The sequence below is a fragment of the Camellia sinensis genome, chromosome 6, assembly GCF_055761805.1.
Source record: "Camellia sinensis isolate YWXY chromosome 6, ASM5576180v1, whole genome shotgun sequence".
Classification (NCBI taxonomy): domain Eukaryota; kingdom Viridiplantae; phylum Streptophyta; class Magnoliopsida; order Ericales; family Theaceae; genus Camellia; species Camellia sinensis.
In genome coordinates this window covers 146,757,109-146,778,990 of record NC_138966.1, presented here as the reverse complement: position 1 = coordinate 146,778,990, position 21,882 = coordinate 146,757,109, and the positions used below count along the sequence as shown (strand labels likewise).

General features: G+C 39.1%; 1 long non-coding RNA gene and 1 pseudogene across 2 annotated transcripts in view; one reads left to right on the top strand and one right to left on the bottom strand.

The window, feature by feature from the left end:
- The window catches only part of LOC145792953 (uncharacterized), a 288,938-nt gene that overhangs the window by 108,071 nt on the left and 158,985 nt on the right, over nucleotides 1–21,882 (top strand). The gene's annotated exons all lie outside the window — the stretch shown is intronic.
- LOC114258961 (uncharacterized) overlaps nucleotides 1–21,882 on the bottom strand; it is a 76,536-nt pseudogene that overhangs the window by 15,071 nt on the left and 39,583 nt on the right. Inside the window, exons 2-3 of the transcript XR_014333276.1 lie at nucleotides 17,233–17,388; nucleotides 16,995–17,060 (exon numbers count right to left, since the gene is read on the bottom strand). The product of XR_014333276.1 is annotated as an uncharacterized LOC114258961 (transcript). The remainder of the gene's footprint in view (nucleotides 1–16,994; nucleotides 17,061–17,232; nucleotides 17,389–21,882) is intronic.

The window sequence follows — 21,882 nt, the reverse complement described above, 5'->3', positions numbered from 1 at the left end:
CTCAAGATCTGGAAATTTGGAGACTTTTAGAGAGAGAGATAACGCATAAAATGATCTGTAATGTCACTTTCACGATCTGGTAAAACGTGGTCCGCTCGAGCGTGGAAAGCCCCGCTCGAGCGTAAGACAAAGACTCCCGCTCAAGCGTGGAAAGATCTGCTCGAGCGTCGAATACATCTTTCCAATATTTTTGCAGACAAGTCAAAGTGCAGGAACCAAACATTCTCCGCTCGAGCGGGGAAATGGACGCTCGAGCGGACAAGCAACTTCAAATGCCGACCGGCCTAGTCGAAGTGGCAAAACGTGAAAGAAGGATCGAAACCGGGATCGCTATAAAGATCGGCCTCTACTAACATGATATGTTGTTTTTATAAACATATGTGTTCTTATTCCGGTTATTAATCTAGAATTACTATGTGATGCGCACAGCATACAAGTATAGACTCGATCACGAGAATTGGAACAAAACAACTCATGTTTGTTTTCGAAAGTGGTTTGAAAGTGCTACTCGCAAGTAGGCTAAGACACGGATTTGCCACCCTCAAGTGGGCTTAGAAAACAACATGATTTTGCCAGTCCGCAAAGTGGGCTTAAAATGCACATTTTGATGAATTGTTCCAATTCAAGCAATGAAGCCTTTATCCACAGGCATTCATGCAGTTAATCACTTAAGCAAATAGCCTCATGGCAAGCATGCTATCATGGCAGTCACTTACACACATGCAAGGATGCTAAAGCATAAACACTTACAGTGTACTCCGAGCCAAAACAGAAACCAATTAGAAATCAATGCATGATCCTAGCTATGTTAAATGCCAAATGCAACACATGCAAAATGCAATTAAGTAGGCTCAGCTAGCTAAGATGACATATGAATGCAACATTTGATACATGTATTCAAAGAAGTGCATTGAAATGCAATGCAGTTTGAATGAAGCCCGGTGCATGCAAGACAAATGAATGATGCAAACATGCAAAGCATAAGGTATGTTAATTAAAATATGCCCTAAACTAACCATCAAAAGCGGATAAGTAAAAGGGAGAAAGACGTGGGGTTGGAAGACATTCATACACACATGCACACTTATTACAATATTTGCCCTCTCGACGGAGGGTCCGAATAAAATAAAAGCTAACTAGCTACGCTAATTAAGCTAACTATTACAAACCAATTAACTAACTATTCTAGCTAATTAATTATTACAAACCAAATTGAATAACTAGCTAATCTAAGCTAATTAGAATATTACAAAGCACTAAGTTAAATTAATTACAGTATAGGTAATCAACTACAACTAGCTAGCAAAAGCGATAAATGGCCTCGAGGGCGAGGGAGATATGCATGCTCGGTTGCGTCCTCCCGGAAATCCACCGCCTTGCCTCGAGACGCCTCTATTTGCACTCTTTTGAATCTTTGAAAATTACACCGATTTCCAAATTGTTTCTTTCTGATCTCAAAAACACCTTGAGGGCTGAAATTTCCTCCTGTTGCTGCAACAGAGCACAGATAGAGGCAAGACAGTGTATTTGCAAGAAAATGTATGCACTTCCACACTCCTTATCATATCTCAAGCTCAAAGGAGTATGGCACTTGACTCTCGAGGCAACAACCAAGCATTTTCAATGCATGGTGGCCAAATGATCAAGCTTGCGCATAACTCAATGAATGCACACATAAGACTCGAAAGGCCTCCACCCTATCATGCACAATCAAGGGGGACGGTGACCAAGAAATGAGGCGCTTTTCATCACTTCAAGTATGAAACGCCGCTCGTTTCTTGTGTTTGGATTAACGTCCGATCCAAACACAATGTAATGCAACACACATGCAAACAATATGTTTTTCTATCAATGCTAGAGTGGCATGCACAAGGCTCTATCATGTAAGCAATGCATGCATGGCATGTTTAGAAGCTAAGGCATTAAGACTAGCAAAGAGCGTAGCACTATAGGCATACAATACTAAACCTAAATGACCAAACCAACCTCGGACAGAGGTTAAATACGCCAAAACAGTGGCTGAAATATACTAAGATCAAAGCATATAACACGAGGAAAATATGCACGTCTGATGGCTCGCCAACAAGGCATGAAGACACAACTCCCAAACACATTAAAGGAGTGGAAAATATGAGAGTGTGGCAATAACATATGCTTTGAAATTACATGCCAAGTGAAGCCATATCATGCAAATAGCTCAAATAAAGCATGCCAAGAGACTTGAAATACAAAGCTAGTCAAGGGCTTTACACTACAACCATACTAAGCAATGCTCAAATGGCCTTAAGCACTCAAAATAGACCTAAGGCAGGTCAAAATGGTAGCAAAAACATGCTAGACTTGCAACATAGATGGCAAGAAAGATAGGCTCCCGAATTAGCTCACAAACAAGGCATAAGGGCACAACTCTTAAACACAATGAAAGAATGATAAACATGAGAGTATGACAGAAGTTTATGCTCTGAAATTACATATCAAATGAAGCCATATCATGCACACATCACAAATATAGCGTGCTAGGGGTCCCAAAGTGCAAGGCTAGTAAAATCGAATACACTATAGCTATGCAAAGCCAAGCATGCATGACCAAAACCACTTAAATCAAACCTAAAGAATGCTAAAACATAGCCAAAAATGTGCTGGAGTAGAGCATACACATGCTAGATCAATAGGCTAAAACACCAAATACACTAGGCTAGTGAACAAAATTGCACTACAAGTGCAAGGAGCAGGCAAGAGGCAACCAAACCAACACAAAAAAGAGTTATGACATGTCAAATAATGGCTAAAAACATGCTTGAACTAAGCAAATTCAAAGCACAAAGACATGCTACTTTGCAAGGCTACAAGTAGGATTACACTACAAGTATAAGAAGCATGCAAGAGGTGACCAAGACAGTCAAAAACAGAGTTATGGCAGGTCTGAAAAGTCACAAAAATGAGCCTAAACAAAGCCTCCAACAAGTATAAACACATGCTCTTTTGGAGGGCCATCAACACATGCAAACAAGAGAAAAGGAGGGGGGACCACCCCCACCCATTTGAGACCTCAAAACCACTTTTCCACCACTGAAATTCCTCTAAGTTTCAGTGTTGAGAGGGCCAAAAAGAGATGGTCTCAAAGGCCTTAAAAGATGGCACAAAACAAGGCAAAACAAGCCACCAAAGGGGGTAAACCACCCCTAACTCAAACAAAGCCTCAAACAACCATTTTAAGCACTTAAATATAGAAGTTTTTGCAGTTGAAACTTAGGCCAAAAAAGGCATACAAAGGTGGCCAAGATTGTGTACAAAAATAAGCTTAAAAGAGGGAGATGCTCACCCTTGAAGAACCACAGCAAAACATCAACTTCTTCAGCCCAAAACCAGCTTTTAGAACTCAAATATCACCTCCAAGAACCTCAGCTCAATGATGGTGGTGTTTGGCTAAGAGGTTGTGTGCAAATATGTGAAAGAAACTCACTTTCAAGCACTAAAAGAGAAGAGAGAGAGGATTCTAGAGAGAGAGAGAGGGGAAAATTTGCTCTAGATTTTCTGAACCTCTAATAAGGGGGAAGCACCTCCCCTTATATAGAGAAAGCAAGCAAAAAGCTTGCTTCATCCCTCCCTACATGTGTGGGGAGGATGCATTCTGTGCCTAACAGTTGGCACAGCTGGCACCAAAAATATCTGCAAAAAGTGCAAAAAGGCCGCCGACCAGTTAAGGTGGTCGACCGACCACCCAACCTAGCCGACCGACCACCCAATGTGGTCGACAGAGACAAAAGCTGGTCGAAAAGGGGGGAAAGGTGGTCTACACAAAGAGAAGAAGGTGGTGGCAGGCTGCCGACCACTTAAGGTGGTCGACCGACCACCCACCCTAGCTGACCGACCACCACAAGTGGTCTACAGGGGAGAAAACTGGCTGGCAGGGGAGAAAAGTGGTCTACACCTCTACTTCTCCCTCCAGGAAAAAGGGGGCACCAAGGTTTGGCTTAAAACAAGCACAAAACCAAGAGAGCTCAGAGACTCAGGGGCAAGGCGCGCAGCCGAAAACCTCGGGGACTCCAAATGAGCGTGAACAAATCCAATCATCGAGCGCTCAATCGATGACGTCCAAGTCTTTAGGACGGTCAAAAATGGGGCGTCTACAGTATCAAACAGATAATTTATCACATTTTCCATAGGTGAGTGATTTATAAATCCAACTACACCATTCAATCACAATTCCCTCCAATTTCATAATTTCCAAATCAATTTCATATTCCCAAAATTGATCTCATTATTTAGACAAATAATTTATTTAATCCCAATTAGGGCTTTTTCCCTCTTTCACATATATTGTTCCCAAGTCCAATTCTCACCCATATTACACAAACAACCCCAATTTCAAGGTCTCACAACGTATGGAACCCAAAATGTAAAAACCCCTCTTTTATAGTTTTAGTTTCAAACTCTAACTTCATCAAAAATTCCCAAACTTCCCATACAACCACCATTTATATAAAATGACTAATATCTATGTTAAAGCTCATAAAAATGAGTAGATTATCCCTACCTCAAATGGAGAAGCTCAAAGGAGAAGAAGAGAGAAACCCAAGATACTCCAAATCCAAACTTTTTCAGATCAAAAGATAGCCCACGCGATATTCAACCTTTTTAACAAAGGGACTAGGGTAGAAAACCTCTAGAACAAAGTGTATTTGTAGAGAGAGAGAGAGAGTTTAGAGAGAGAGACCGCTGGATTAGGGTTTTTGGATGAAAAAGATGATAAAAAAGTGATAAATATCACGCTGCTGCCAACTGATATAATCGAGGCTTGATCGAGCGAAGGAGTGGTCGCTCGAGCAACCAGACACAACAAAACCTCGCTCGAGCGCACAATACAAGGCTTCAGGTCTGTTACCACACAGATGCACACTCGAGCGCAAGAGTGCTCGGTCGAGCGAAGGAACACAAAATATAGGGCTCGCTCGCTCGAGCGCAAGAAGCGTCACTTGAGTGAAGAATACCAACCTTCAGGTTTTACAAAGACGCAAACGCATGCTCGAGCGCAAGAGCGCTCGCTCGAGCGAAGAGACACACTACACAGGGCTCGCTTGAGTGCAAGAAGCCTCGCTTGAGGGAAGAAGCAAAATTCTGGGCAATAACCATTTGTTTCAACTCATAACCAACCTATTCCAAACTCGCTCAACATATCCCAAAACTCAAATACAAGGAATTAAAGGATGGAAACAAGATATAGACAACAACATACGACCACGGAACTCGAGTTCGGAATATAGTAAATGACAAGGAAAGACCGGGATCGCTACAACCTTCCCCCCTTAAAGAATTTCGTCCCTGAAATTTTATATAAATTTCAAAATCATAATTATCTCAATTTTCAATATGATTACAATACATCACTTACTAACATACCGATTATTCCATCTCTTCTCAAGAGAACCACTTCACAAAATATAGCTCATTATGCATTATCAACATGCATTCTTTCGAAATTCACTAACTTTAACACATATATCTCATGCTTTCCAAAACATTTTCAATGTTTATAACAAGTTTATATTTCCAAAACTTAAATAACATATACAATGTTCAAATTCAACTCGTGTTTCCGAAACATACTCAACATTCATAATACTTTCATAATCTCAAAACATATACAATGTTTTTACAACTCAAAACATATACAATGTTTTTATAGTTCATTAACAAAACAAAATTTTCCACATATACTCAAATACCCACAAATAGGTCTGGATATTTTTCTCGAACCTCCAATTCACGTTCCCAAGTGGCTTCCTCCACCCCGTGATGTTTCCACAATACTTTGACCAAGGGAATCGTCTTGCCTCGCAAGACTTGGTCTCGTCTATCCAAGACCCTCATCGGTCTCTCCTCATACGAGGCATCCTCATCTACCTCGAAGTCGGTCCAATCCAATACATGTGATGGATCCGGCTCATACTTTCGAAGCATACTAACATAAAACATGTCATGCACCCCGAAAAGTTGCGGCGGCATCGCTAAACGGTAGGCAACCTCCCCAATCCGCTCAAGGATCTCAAAAGGGCCAATAAACCGAGGGGACAATGTCCCACGCTTCCCGAACCTCATCAAACCCCATCTAGGTGATATTTTCAGAAAGATGTGATCACCCACCTCAAATGAAAAAGGTCTCCTCCTACGGTCGGCATAACTCTTTTGGCGACTCTGGGCTGTAACCAACCTCTTACGGATAAGTACCACCTTCTCCGTCGTTTCCTGCACCAACTTTGGGCCCAATAAAGGTGCATCCCCCACCTTGGCCTAACACACTGGAGATCTACACAGTCGGCCATACAAGGCCTCAAATGGTGCCATACCAATACTCGATTGGAAACTGTTGTTGTAGGCAAACTCCACTAAGGGTAACTGTCTCTCCCATGACCCTTTAAAGTCAAGGGCACAGCCTTGAAGCATATCCTCAAGTATCTGAATAGTACGCTTAGACTGCCCGTTAGTTTGAGGATGGTAGGCCGTGCTAAAAGTCAATCTAGTACCCAAGGCACTCTGCAAACTCTGCCACAACCTAGCAGTAAAACGCGGATCTCTATTTGAGACGATCGATACTGGGACACCGTGCAACCTCACTATGTCCCGAATATACAAGTCGGCAAGGTGATCTACTGAATCTCTCACGCGCATAGGGATAAAATGCGCTGACTTGGTCAACCGGTCAACTACTACCCAAACGGTATCACTACCTCGTTGAGTCCTCGGAAGACACATAACAAAATCCATGGTGACATGCTCCCATTTCTACTTGGCTATAGGCAAGGGTTGTAACAAACCCGCCAGCCCCTGATGCTCGACCTTCACTTGTTGACAAATAAGGCATTTCGACACAAACACCGCCACATCTTTCTTCATACCCCTCTACCAAAACTGGCGACTTAGATCATGGTACATCTTAGTGCCTCCCGGATGCACCGCAAGGCGTGAATGGTGAAACTCTCGGAGTAGTTCCTCTTGACAAGACTTCGGCACAAACAAGCGGTCTCGGTACCTTACACTCAGGTTGGAGTACATAGTCAAACCCTTCTCTACCTTCCCACTAGAGATCTTCTCCCGGAGGGATTCTACCTCGAAGTCACCCTTCTGTGCTTCTAACACTTGATTCAAAAGTGTGGGTTGTGCAACCACAGAGAACAAGGCTGCAGATTTAACAGACTCGCCCAGATGCAAGTCAAACTCACCAAAAGCACCCAACATCTCCCACTCCCGGATAGCAATGCTAGCTACATCACCAATGGACTTCCGACTTAGGGCATCCGCCACAACATTGGCCTTTCCCAGATGATAATACAACTCGAAGTCATAATCTTCTATGAACTTCATCCACCTTCTCTGCCTCAAATTCAACTCCTTCTGTATAAACAGATACTTCAGACTCTTATGATCCGAGAACACCTCGAAATCTCTCACCATAAAGATAATGCCTCCAAATCTTCAAGGCAAAAATCATAGCTGCTAACTCTAGGTCATGAGTAGGGTAGTTCCTCTCGTGTGTTTTCAACTGACGTGAGCCATAGGCCACTACTTTCCCCTCTTGCATCAACACACAACCCAAACCCTCTCATGAGGTATCACAATAAACTGCATAACCCAAACCCCTCTCCGGAATAATCAAAATTGGAGCGGTGGTAAGTCTAACTTTAAGCTCTTGGAATGACTTTTCACAAGTCTCACTCCACACAAACTTGACCCCTTTTCGCGTCAATTTGGTCAAAGGTAAAGCTAGTCTGGAGAAGTCTTTCACAAACCGACGGTAATAACCGACTAAACCCAGAAAACTACGAATCTCAAAGGCATTCTTAGGCTGTGTCCAATCTTCCACTGCCTCTATCTTGGATGAATCTACAGTCAACCCTTCCTCGGATACCATGTGGCCTAAGAATTTAACCTCTCTTAGCCAGAACTCATACTCCCCAAACTTAGCATACAGCTCATGGGCTCTAAGCAACTCAAGCACCACTCGTAAGTGTTCCTTGTGCTCCTCCTCAGAAGGTGAATAAATCAAGATGTCGTCCACAAAGATGACTACGAAGCGCTCTAAGAACTCTAAAAAAATCTAGTTCATCAAGTCCATGAACACAGTCAGTGCATTGGTAAGCCCAAAAAGCATCACCAGAAACTCATAATGGCCATACTGCGTACGGAATGTCATCTTTGGGATATCCTCATCCCTGACTCTCAACTGATGGTAACCCGATCTCAAGTCTATCTTAGAGAAACAACGGGATCCTTTCAACTGATCAAACAGATCATCTATACAAGGTATAGGGTACTTGTTCTTAACCGTAACCCGGTTTAACTTTCGATAGTCAATGAAAAGTCTCAAAGTCCCATCTTTCTTCTTAGTAAAGAGGGCCAGTGCTCCCCAAGGCGAAGTGCTAGGGCGAATAAAACCCTTATCCAGCAATTCCTGGAGTTGAATCTTCAACTCACTCAACTTGGCTAGGGAAAAATGATACGGTGCCATGGAAATCAGTGCCGTGCCAGGCACTAAGTCGATAGAGAACTCGATCGCTCGATGGGGTGGTAAACTAACAAGATCCTCGGGATAAACATCTGAGTATTCACAAACCACTCTTGGCAACTCAGTCCGGGCCTCATCACACTCACTACTCATAAAGCTAGCGAGAAGGCAACTAAGCTCACTCCGCCCTCGCGGATCATACACCGGTGGTAAGACCCTACCAACCCAATCCCCCAAGAAATGAAAACAATCCCCGCTCAAGGTACATACAGTAACCCTCTGGTGATATCAATCTATAACAGTCCGGTATGATGATAACCAGTCCATACCCAAAATTACATAAAACCCGGACATGTCCATTAACACAAAAGAGAAGGGAAGTCGACGATCGACGACCTCTATATCATAGCCCTGACACCCCTGTTTCAAAACCATCTCACCCCTAACAGGTGACACAACACAAATAGGAGATACTAACTGTGCCAACTCCAACCCCAAAACAGATGCAAATGCAGAAGATATAAAAGAGTGGGATGCACACGTATCAACTAACACATTAGCAACCGAGTTGCAAAATAGAAAGTTACCTCTCACTACAGTTGGAGCCGGTACAAGATCTGGGGCTGTAACAGCATACACGTGCCCTGTAGGCCTCTGATATACCTGCTCACCTTTCAGAGCATAAGGCTGCTGCACAAACTGAGTCGAAGAGGCTCCCTGATTGGCCCCTGAGGCCTGAACTGACTGCGCTGGCTGGTGGCTCTGTGCCTGTCTCGAACTAGACACACCAGGTGTGCCACCCAACTGTGCGCAAAACCTCTTCAGGTGCCCCGCCTGCCCACACTGATAACAAGTGAGCGGTTGGCCTTTACCCTGACTCTGGCACTGAGAACGGTCTAAAGAAGATGCTGTACACTGTCCTCCTTCTCTCTGTGGGCAAGCTGGAGACCTGTGGCCTAATTGACCACATTTATTACAAGTGATGTCTCCCTGACCACCTTTCCCAAAACCCAAACTCAGCACTAGAAAGGTAGATCTCGAAAGCGCTCCCTGGGACTGCTAAGGATTAGAACCCCTCTGTCCCTTGTTGTCCCCCTGACCATCCTGACCCCTCCTGAAGCCCCTCATCCTCTCCTCCTTTGCATGCATAATGGTCTCAAGATGGGTTGCAGCCTGCGCAAGGCACTCGTACTCTCTAATCATGGACCCGGCCACTCGGAACATGAGTCTGGTACTCAGTTTCTTCTCGAACTCAAGACAACGATGTTCCTCAGACGCCACTAATTCTGGTGCAAACCCCGATAAGCTAGTGAAAGTGGCTTCAAACTCAGCCACAGGTGTGTTTAGCTGCTTGAGCTGACAGAACTGATCCCTCAACTTCTCCCTAACAGTGGGAGGCAAAAACTTCTCTTGGAAGACGTCAACAAAGGCCTCCCAAGTCCCTCCAATACGCCCTCGTGTAAACTTCCACCACAGACCCGCGTCTCCCTTCAACTGGAAAGACGCCAAGGTCACGTTCAAACCTCCGTCTTCGATGCCAAGCATCTCAAACGTCTTCGTCATCTGCTTCAACCACTCATCAGCCTTCAGTGGCTCCTTAGGATCTCCCAAAAACTAGTCCGGATTCGACCGGAAGAACTCCCTCTTCCAAAAAGAAGGCCCTACTTCAGCCACATGGCCTGGGCTTGATTCTTAGCTCTGAGAATGCCCATAGATTCCCTCAATGCTACGGCCATTTCGCGGGCTAAGGTGCCTATGGCCTGCTAACCAATCGGCTCGGCCACATTGGCCGAACCAACTCCCTCTTCCTATGCCAGAATCTCATCCGGTATTGGCATCTCCTGCCTCCTAGGTCTACCACGCCTGCCACCACGACCTCGTCTTGACATCCTAATAAAGGTAACAAGAAAATTAGCACATTCACAAATGTGCAGAAGCTATCTCACTCGCGTCCTAATACAATGGACAACTGTAATTCACTCCATATAAGCATATAATCATGTAAGCACATACAAATTTCGTTTTCGGATAAAGACCGTCTCGTGGCATCGCTAGAGTTCCAGTTAGAAACGGCAGTGATCAAGTGCCTTTCCAACAGGACTCCCAAAAACCCATGGACCCGATTAACATCCTAGAAACTAAATCCCATACTCATATAGTCACATACACATGTTATCATATAAGCACATAACATTACACTCAAGTCTCTAACAACCGAGACAAACCCAATGTGGTACTAACCACTTCTCACGTACCCAAAGTATTCAAACCCGGTATGCTCTAATACCAAGTTGTAACGCCCTCAAAATATGACTTAGAACAATCATGCACAAGATCCATAAATAATAAATAAACATCATATTTACATTCATCAGAGTGTTCTTTACAAAAGATGTTATATATTAACAACAAAAGTAGATGCTCTACGGGCTTACAACTTTCCAAGTCAATACTTGGTTAAAACAAAAGAGGGACAGAAGCCCTTTACAATTAAAGCCCTTGGCTTAGAAAGTAAAAACATACAATCATAAAATGAAACAACAAAACGGAGACTTCAGCCCCAAAACCTCCCAAGCTATGTCCTTGGAGGCGGCATGTCACCAGTACCTGAAAATGGTGTCCCAAGTAGGGTGAGCCAATGCCCAATAGAGATGTGCTAAACATTAAATGAGAATTAACTAAAACATTAGCATCCGATAAATGTTTAACACATAAGACCAACTTATACACTTTCCAAGTTCAATCAACATTTACATCCATAGTTCAACCTATTTCCTTTTGTTTATGCAAGTCAATTCAAAATGAGACTACAACTCATATTACTAACACTTCAATCACAAACATCATTTATGCATTTCCATTCACTTGCCATTTTACGGAACTACGTCCAAGGGAACCGGCACCCAAATATATGATTTTCGGACTTTCACCCAGGAGACTCTGGCCAACTTAGTTATCAATGGAGTCCATCCCCTATCTCCTCCCACACAATATACATATACAATGTATTTAAACATGTAGTCATATACAATGACCCAACAATTCACATATTCAATGCGCTAATTCAACCGTCACATTTAATGACATATTCCAATTTATTAGTTTCAATTCACCTAATCATCATGTAGTGTCTACAACAATCAAGACTATCCTCCACCGATAGCCCAAAACAGTTATTTCTAAATAGATAAATAAATGTATCAAACAGATAATTTATCACATTTTCCATAGGTGAGTGATTTATAAATCCAACTACACCATTCAATCACAATTCTCTCCAATTTCATAATTTCCAAATCAATTTCATATTTCCAAAATTTATCTCATTATTTAGACAAATAATTTATTTAATCCCAATTAGGGCTTTTTCCCTCTTTTCTCATATATTGTTCACAAGTCCAATTCTCACCCATATTACACAAACAACCTCAATTTCAAGGTCTCATAACGTATGGAACCCAAAATGTAAAAACCCCTCTTTTATAGTTTTAGTTTCAAACTATAACTTCACCCAAAATTCCCAAACTTCCCATACAACCACCATTTATACAAAATAACTAATATCTATGTTAAAGCTCATAAAAATGAGTAGATTATCCCTACCTCAAATGGAAAAGCTCAAAGGAGAAGAAGAGAGAAACCCAAGATACTCCAAATCTAAACTTTTTCGGATCAAAAGATAGCCCACGCGATGCTCAAGCTTTTTAACAAAGGGATTAGGGTAGAAAACCTCTAGAACAAAGTGTAGTTGTAGAGAGAGAGAGAGTTTAGAGAGAGAGATAGCCGGATTAGGGTTTTTGGATAAAAGATGATGAAAAAGTGATAAATATCACGCTGCTACCAACTGATATAATCGAGGCTCGCTCGAGCGAAGGAGTGGTCGCTCGAGCAACCAGACACAACAAAACCTCGCTCGAGCGCAAGAAGTATAGCGACCTTGGTTTTGGCCTGTCTTTTGTAGTGTTCTGAACCCGAGTTTGTATGGTTTGGAGGGGTGGTTTATGTCTTGATTCCCTTGTCTTCCCCTTAATGTTGGTTATTGGGTTATAGTTGTGTGTTTGGAGCAAGTTGGTTGCTTGTTTTTCCAAAATTTTGTTGCCCAGAAATTTGCCTCTTCGCTCCAGCGAGGCTTCTTGCGCTAGAGCAAGCTCTGTGAAAATGTTTCTTTGCTTGAGCGAGCTTTCCTTTTCTTGAGCGTGCGTCTGTGTCTTTGTAAAACCTGAAGGTTGGTGTTCTTCGCTAGAGCGAGATTTCCTTCACTCGAGCGTGCTTCTGTGTTGCAGACCTGAAGCTTTGCATTGTTCGCTCGAGCAAGCACTCTTTTGCTCGAGCAAGATGACCTTTTGTGTCTGGTCGCTCGAGTGAGAACTCCTTCGCTCGAGCAAGCTTGGTTTACATCAGTACACAGCAGCGCCGTTTTGCTGCATTTTTTGATCTCCTTTTTCACTCCCAAACCCTAAATCAGCAGCTTCTCTCTCTAGAAGTCACCTTCTCTCTAAAATTTCATCTACATTCATTAAGTTCTTGACCCTAGTGTCTTTGAGAATAAAGTAGAGGGCTTCCAGAGCTTCGTGTTGATCCAAGTAAGAGTTGATTTCGTCATCTTTGGAGTTTCGATCTTGCTTGTTCGTCTTCTACACTTAAGGTAGGGATTTTCTATACTCTAGTATGGTTTTTAGCTTAGTTATTTGCTATTGTGTATAGATGATAAGATTTGGTTGTGGTTTGGACAAATCTAAGATTTGGGTGTGAAATGAAAAGAGGGGTTTTTGATGTATATGAGATAAATGATGTTTGGGGTTGAATATAAACTCTTGCTGTACCAAAATAGTTGATTTTCGGTATTTGGGTTAACATTGGAAAAAGGGAGATTTTTGCCCTAATTTGATAAAATGATTATTTTGTATAAATAATTAGAATTAGCATTGAATATGTTAAATTGGATGATTATTGATATAAATGGTGATATTGGATATATATTATCTCACCTATAGAAGTTTTGAATTAAATTATTAAACCCGATATTGAATATATCTTGGAAATAATTGTATTGGACTATCAGTAGAGGATAGCTATGATTGTTGTATAAATTGTATGAGAATTAGGCGATTTAATGCTAATCTACGGTTGGTGTCATTGAATATGGCTATGTTGTAAATACATTGTATATGTATGTTTATTGGGAGGAGAAAGGGGATGTACTCCATAATATGATCATGTTATAAATACATTGTATATGTATGCTTGTTGGGAGGAGAAAGGGGATGTACTCCATATATGATTGTATTTATAAATACATTGCATGTGTATATTTGTTTGAGGAGGAGAAAGGGGATGGACTCCATTTAAAGCAAGCTGGCCTGAGCGTCCTGGGTGAAAGACCCGAAATCTATTATAAATGGGTGCCGGTTCTTTCGGACAAAATATCCGTAAAATGACAAGTTTGAAGTGTTTATGTGTGTGTTTTGCATAATTGAAGAACCATTGAGTTATAGTCTCATTTTGATTGATTAAAAGATAATGAATTTAACTCATGAATTGAGTAGCACATATGAACTGGATATGAGTTGAAGAAACAATGGAATAAGATTGACTTTAGTGGCATAAGGATATGTAGGCCTTATGGATGCTTCCATATTGGTATTGTTTATATACGTGGTATTTATACCTTTGCTAAACTTCATAAATTGTGTTAGATTACTTCTACTGGGCTTTTGGCTCACCCTATAAGGAAATACCATTTTTCAGGTACAGGTGAAATGTTTCCTTCAAGGCAATAGCGTGGATGGATTTTCAGGAAGCAAAAGCTTCTAAATTATGAATTGTTGTGTATTTGTTGGTATTTGTAAAGCCACGGGCTTAAGATGTAATGAGCGAGACTCTATTTGTATAACCAAGTAATGACTTGGAAAGATGTAAGCCTACATGGCATTTAATTGTTTGTTAAGCAGTAAACTCTGATGTATGAAAGTATGTTGTTTCTCATATTTATTCCACATATGAGTTGTCTTTATTGTATTGTTTTGGGGGCGTTACAAAAAGTGTCGCTCGAGCGCACAATACAAGGCTTCAGGTCTGCTACCACGCAGACGCACGTTCGAGCGCAAGAGTGCTCACTCAAGCAAAGGAAGACAAAACATAGGGCTCGCTCACTCGAGCTCAAGAAGTGTCACTCGAGCGAAGAATACCAACCTTCAGGTTTTACAAAGACGCAAATGCACGCTCGAGCGCAAGAGTGCTCGCTCGAGCGAAGAGACACACCACACAGGGCTCGCTCGAGCGCAAGAAGCCTCGCTCGAGCAAAGAAGCAAAATTTTGGGCAACAACCATTTGTTTCTACTCATAACCAACCTATTCCAAACTCATTCAACACGTTCCAAAACTCAAATACAAGGAACTAAAGGATGGAAACAAGATATAGATAACAACATACAACCACGAAACTCAAGTCCGAAATATAGTAAATGGTAGGGAAAGACCGGGATCGCTACATAAATGCACGTGCGTGAAGAAGGTGCGGGGCGGTGCCGCACGTGCGGGAGTGATGGCCGCGCGTGCGGGAGGCACTCGCCGCACATGCAGGAGTGGGCTCTGAACGTGTGGGAAAATCCCAGATCCGAGGCTCTGTTTTTCTCTTCTTTTGGGGCTGTTTGTATATCATTTTCATTACATCTCTCTCTCTCTCTCTAAAATATATCTCTCTCCATTCTCTCTATATCTGTACCTCAAAAACAAGATTAAACCGTTGATCTTTCACCATCCATTGAAGATTGGTCCATAGTCTCTTCATCATCATTGTAGAGCCTCTTGAGAACCACATTGTGTACGGTGGAGATCTTCTTTCAACACCATCAAAACTAGGGTTTCATCTCCTTTTTCTTCACCAAACATTGAGGTAGGGTTTTCCTTTGAGTTATATATATGTTTATGTAAGTTTTTAGTTGATTTTGTGAGCTCCTCTTGTTATTTCGAAAATGGGTTTGGTGGCTCAAGAAATTGATGATTTTGTAGAACAAACTCTATCTTATGTTCTTTTAAAGACTTTTCTTGAAATTTTGGACAACATGGGTTGAGATTGAGGTATATGATGAGATTTTATAAAAGAGATGAACAATGTTAGGGTTTTTGTGAAAAACCTAGAAATTAGGGGTTTTGGGAATGGTGGGTAAATCAAGGGATTTTTCTTGAAATAAATAAAAGGGTGAGCGAGAATTTCTTAATTTTGTTGTTACATGATAATTCTTGATGTGTAAAGGTTGGAAACCTCACTTAATTTTTCATTGGTTAAATACATATATATATATATATATGTGATTACAAATTGCACAATGTTGAGTTCCATGATATATGAGTATTGTGGTGAAAGGAAATTGGTGTTCAAGCATTTGCTACAGCTTTGGAATATTTAGATTGTGAAAGTGTGTGAATTGTAGTTTCATTGTTGTATAAAGATCCATGATAGCAATTTTTGACCATTTAACAAAATAACATTGAGAAGGGGAAAATGAGGAATGTAATTGTTTGGCAATGCTGTTGGAATAACTTGAAATTAGAGAAATACTATGAGGCATGGAAAAATGGTTGAATTGCATACTCATTCAATAGATAATTCGCATCTTGGAATTGAGATTGGAAACATTCACATTGTGAAAGGGTTAAATATATATTGAAATGAGAACTAATGGAAATGTTTATGGGGTAAATACGTTGGTAAGTACGGTTAGGAGGTGTTGATGAAATTGATAAGTTGGCCTGAGTGTCCGAGGTGAAAAACCGAAAACACGCGTGGAGGAGGTACCAATTTCCTTCCGGTTAGCAACCGGTAAAGTGGGGTTATTGGTAGTGCTTGTTGAGCCTCCTTGCGGACACCAACCTAGGGATTACCTGAGTCATATTTACCGCCCCTTGTGATAAAAATTGGAAGTTTGAAATTGATGGGATTGCAAAATTTTATTGAAAACATGGTGATTTTCAAGAAAAGCATGGCATTTGCATTTGCATTAAATGATGGAAATCTTGCATAAATGTATATACTTTGTTAAGGGTTCTCTACTGAGCTTTATGCTCACCCCTATGGGATTTGGTGCAAGTAAAGATGTGGTGATCCCGCCTAACTAAGGGCGTGGATATGTTTTGGTGAAGAGTATATTGCTCTTTTATTTTGTTGTAAATTTTTGTAAAGTCAAGGGCTAATATGTATGGGTTCGATGGATCATTTTGGTGTAACCAAACTCATGCCTTGGAATTTGTAAGCCCTTGAGGGCCCTTATTCATTTTGGTCTAATGATTTCGCATGCTATAGATTCATGTACTAGCTTTCAATGAATGTGTATTCGCATGTGAGACTACTTTTGTACAAACATTTGAAGTTTTGTAATAGAATATGGTGATTACGACCTTCTCGTATCTCTTGTGTATCAGGGTTATTATTTAATGATTGTGGGTTGATGTATTATATTTATGTTGGATTATTTCGGGGCGTTACAAGAACATCTTTCTTCTCACAATGTGCCATTGCTCGTTCTGTAATCTCCATGAGCAATGGAAACACAGTTTCCTAAAACAATTTAAATTGTATACAGAAATTGAGCCCACAATTAGATCATGTAAACTAAATATTCAACTAAAACTTGCAATTTACCAAAAACAGCTATACCAAATTACCATCTAAACTTTTTGTCACCACAAAATATGTATTACTAAAAATTGGAAGCATTCCAAATGATTACCTAAAGAGAATAGCATAAATCTGCAGGGGTGCATTCATTATTTTTTAACTTTTCCTCAGTAGTGGCTTCAAGGTAACTCAATATTCCATTAAATGAAACGTCCATTCCTTTGACAATATAGGGAAGGTCTATAAACTTTTGTCCTTTCTTGGCAAGCTGATGAAGAAAGGAAAAAAAGATAAATCAAGCAGAAAGCATTTCTTCATTGCATAATTTCAAGAACATTCTAAAGGATATCTTAGAAATTTTAAGAATATCTCCAGAACGAAAAATAAGCATAAAATAGTAAACCAAAGTTCCAGAGAGAACCTTTATAAATGAGAGGTGATGAAATGTGTTACAAATCTCATAGATATAATCTAAACTTAACCCCTAAAAAATATAAACTTACACATCAATCATGTATTATCAATCGAGAGTTGTGTTAAAATATAGAATAATAAAAACAAAGATATAAAGATATAATAAAAAATATAGTTAAACATATTTCTTTAAAAATAATAAGAACTAATCAAATAAGATAAAGGTAAGACTAAATATATTGGTGAAAGGTAAATCCGACAACGTTAAAAACCACATATAGAGCATCTATTAGCTTTGTTGAACAAGAACTTAAAATACAAGTACCTAACTTGAACCTTGCACTAAATTCACCAATATCTTCTGCTCACTGACAACACTCAAAATAGAACAAGAAGCACAAAAGTTGAATTGTATATAATAATTCAATAAGAAAACTCAACTCAACTCAACTCAACAAAGCTAGCATTGAAACCCCTTAAGGTAGATTTCATCTTTAGCCTTCAATCAACTCCATCTAAAGGCATATCCTCTCATAAATCCTTGGCAACTATTTCTTTATCATAGGCCCAGCTGATGTTCATTTTGGCCTTCCACTAATTCTTTTAGAAGAAAACTGAGAGAAAGGATTGTGTACAGAGGAAAGAAAAGAAAGAAAGGGATAGGAAAAATCGCCTCACCCTTTATCTGTTTGGTTAAGCAAGAAGGACAGAAAAAGAAGAAAAGACTACTAACTGCTTGTTTAATCATTTTCTCTTACAAATGAAGACAAGGGTGTTATATAGCTGACTACAATGGCCTAACAACCACCAAATTCCTACCTTCAACAAAGTTCATGAAAAGGTGCGTAATAAAACATCTTCTTTAAAGATTAAGAAAATTATCAAGGAGTCTCATAGCCTCATTTGCAGTTGTCTTTGTATGTCTTTTGTCTTTTGAGAAGGCAGGTGGGGAGAGGATACCAAAATTGAGCTATACAACCTTGGAAGGTCAGAAACTGGCAAGCCATAACCACAATTTATTCTAGTACAGTGCAGGCTAGACAAGTATTGATCTGAAGCACAATGCAAAACTGAATCATAGTAAGAAATAAAGTTTTCTCAAACAATTGACAGACAACAAATCAATAAAAAAAAAAGCCTGCAAACTTCTATAGTTAAACAAGCAAAACGCCAAACAACAACCTAATTTTTTTTTCTTTTTTTGTCTTCCTCAAGTTTGAAGACATTTCAACACAATAGCCTATAAAAGTTATGACTATTAATGGACAATCTCTGTGTGAATTAACCACCGATATAGGTTAAGGAAACTTGCTTCCAATTGCATACCTAGTCAATGTTGTACCAAGGGTTTGGATCATTAGACAGAGTTAGAACCCTCGCAAACTAGTCCAAGCAATTCCCAACAGCAATAACTATAGTCTCACCAAAAATCCATACCACCCCTCACTATATGCAATCATCTGTGTGTTCCCACCACTGTCTTCAAATTAGGTTGATAATTTCAACTAAAATTATATATTTCTGTTATCTAGGAAGACAACAGGAATACATAATTATTCTGAACTTGTCTCCAAGAGATGATTCCAAATCTAACGTCTTCAATTAGATTAAGAATTATTTATTTTCTTTTCCTCTTCTAATTAAAGATTGTTGTTCATCTACTTCTGTACATGGTAAACTACAACTGCTAAAGAAAACTTATCTGCCACTTTTTTTTTTAATTATTATCTAATTTGTGAACAAGCTAATTTTAAAAGGAAAATAATTTGTAAAACAGAATTTTCATAAATAAAGTCCACCCAGAATCACGTGGCAATGGCATTTTTATAATTATGAGCCACATGTGCTTCGGCTTGAAATGAAAAAAAGAAAAAGAAAAAAAAGAAGAAAAGTCCCATTCTAAACAAAAATAATTAACCAAAAACAACAAATTAAATATTAAAAGAGAATTTAGGGGCAAAATCAGTTCAGTCCAAGCGCTACTTCATTCCCACCTGATGGAAGGTTTCGGTTTTCATTATTCCCTGCTAACTAATTGATTTGGTTTGGTTGTTTTTTTCAATAGACAATGAAAACTATTGCTACAATACAACCTTACCAAAAAAAAAAAAAACAAAACAAATATCAACAGTTGTATCAAAACAAAACATGAACAACATCTAGAAACAATCCTATCTAAAATAATAATAAAAAACATCTAAAAACAATGATGCACTGATTTTTGCTTAATATATGCTCACGTGGACAAGTGGACAAATCTGGATAAAATTGAAGAAAAATTTTGGGCTAAGGGTTTCAAATAATTAAAGCTTTTCTAAAAAAATTTATTGTCTGAAAATTGATTTTATTTTTGTTTGTCTTTTTATTTTTATTTTTATTTTTATTTTTATTTTTATTTTTAGTGAATTTTTTTAATATTTTAAGTAATTTTTTTACTTTTTAAATATGCCTACCTAAAAAATAAAATAAATAAATATTTGTGATAAAATATTTTAAAAAATTAATAAATACATGAAAATATATTGAATTTATATATATATATATATATTTGGTATTTAGTGGATTTTTCAAAGATTTGTTTCACAATATTATATTTTTTAAGTATATTTATATTAGGTGCTATAAAAAATTTGTTTAAAATATTAAAAACATTTATTAAAAACAAAAAATATGAAAAATAAAAAGCACAATTTTCATAAAATCAATCAATACCAAACAAGGTGATTTTTCAAGAAATTATGGTTAAAAAATTATGGGTTTTTCTATCAAGTAGCAAAAGAGAGGCATGAAAGAGAGAGGGAGCAATGCGATGTGATGACTAATGCATGGACGGTGAAGATTAGCTCCCGGTAATATGTATCGACGGCCAGGATTGAAAAAGTAATTAAACTGGTTTGGTTCAGTCTCTTCCGGTTTGAATTTTACATAACTAAAAAACGAACCCAAAAAAGCAAGATTTTTTTTTTTTACATTTTTCTAGAAAAATAAAAATTAATTTGAAAAAAATAAATGTTAAATAAAAATTAATTTGAAAAAAAATATATTAAATAAAAATTAATTTGAAAAAAAAATATTAAATATATTTTAAAAATTAAAAAATTATTTTCTCTTTAAAAAAAATAAAGATGATGACATTGTACCTAAACAGTTGGCTTTTGTACCATTAACCATGTCTTTTTGCACCCTCCTCCAATGAGTTGTCAAGTTCAATCAAATGGATATGGTTGTCTCCGGGCAATCCAATGATCGAGCAAAACCTGATTTCTTAAGAAAAAAATGGTTAGTACATTTATTTTCATTTTAACAACTTAGTATGTTGAGACTTGGGAGTGTTGGGTTTCTACTCCATGTGACAAGTTGTGACCATGTGAAGGAAGCCTTAGAAGTCAAGAATGAAGGCTACAGATTTGGGCTGGAGATTTTTAGCTGAGCTATCTTATTATAGGGTGATTGTGTTGGTGGCTGCTATCAATGTTGCTGGTGGCTCTTCGACAGGTTGCCGGTAGATAAGATTGACTTTGCACTCTCCCATTTGTGTATAAATGGGGAGAGTTGGAATGCAACAAAATGTGAGGAAGCAAGAGAGCAAAATGAGAGAGTGAAGAGAGATTGGCCCTCAGTGTGGGAGAAGGTGCTCCCCTTGTGTGAGAGAGGGAGTTGTGTGTGAGTTGTGTGAGGATGAGTGTTCCTCCTCTTTTGTTGTAATCTCTTTGTAATCTCTCCATATACAGTGAAATTTGATTACTCTCCCATGGATGTAGGCGTTTGCCCGAACAACGTTAAATTTTGTGTTTTCTTTTGTGTGCGTGGGTTGTTTTGTGCTTGTAAGTGATTTCTAGACATTTGGGGCAAAATTTCCAATCCCATCAGAGAGAACTTAAGACTAAACATCTGAATTGTTCTCAAGTTAAGGAAAAATAAATTGGGCTAGAAAATCAGCCCATTACGACACAACACATATAATTCTTAAGGTTGTGACTTATGTTGGTCTTCCCCTTGAAATCACTGATTTATCTTTAGGTCCTCAATTGTTTTAAGAAAAAGGACAATTCCTACAAAAATAGAGGCCAGATCCAATAAGAGAGCAACAAATATATAACATGAACTTTGTATAGTAGTTTGCATGGGTTCTAAATCTCTACAATCTTTTTTTACTTTCCATTTTAGGTTGATTATGTGATCTTCCATCGAACATTCCTTCCTTTCAATTGAAGTATTTCTTTCCTGTTTTTGTAGAAGTCAAAGTTCTGGTTAAATATGTAGAAAAGATGCATATTTGGTGCATCAAACCCTATCACTTGTGGACCAAAAACCAGATGAATCCTTAACATCATGACATGGACAAGAA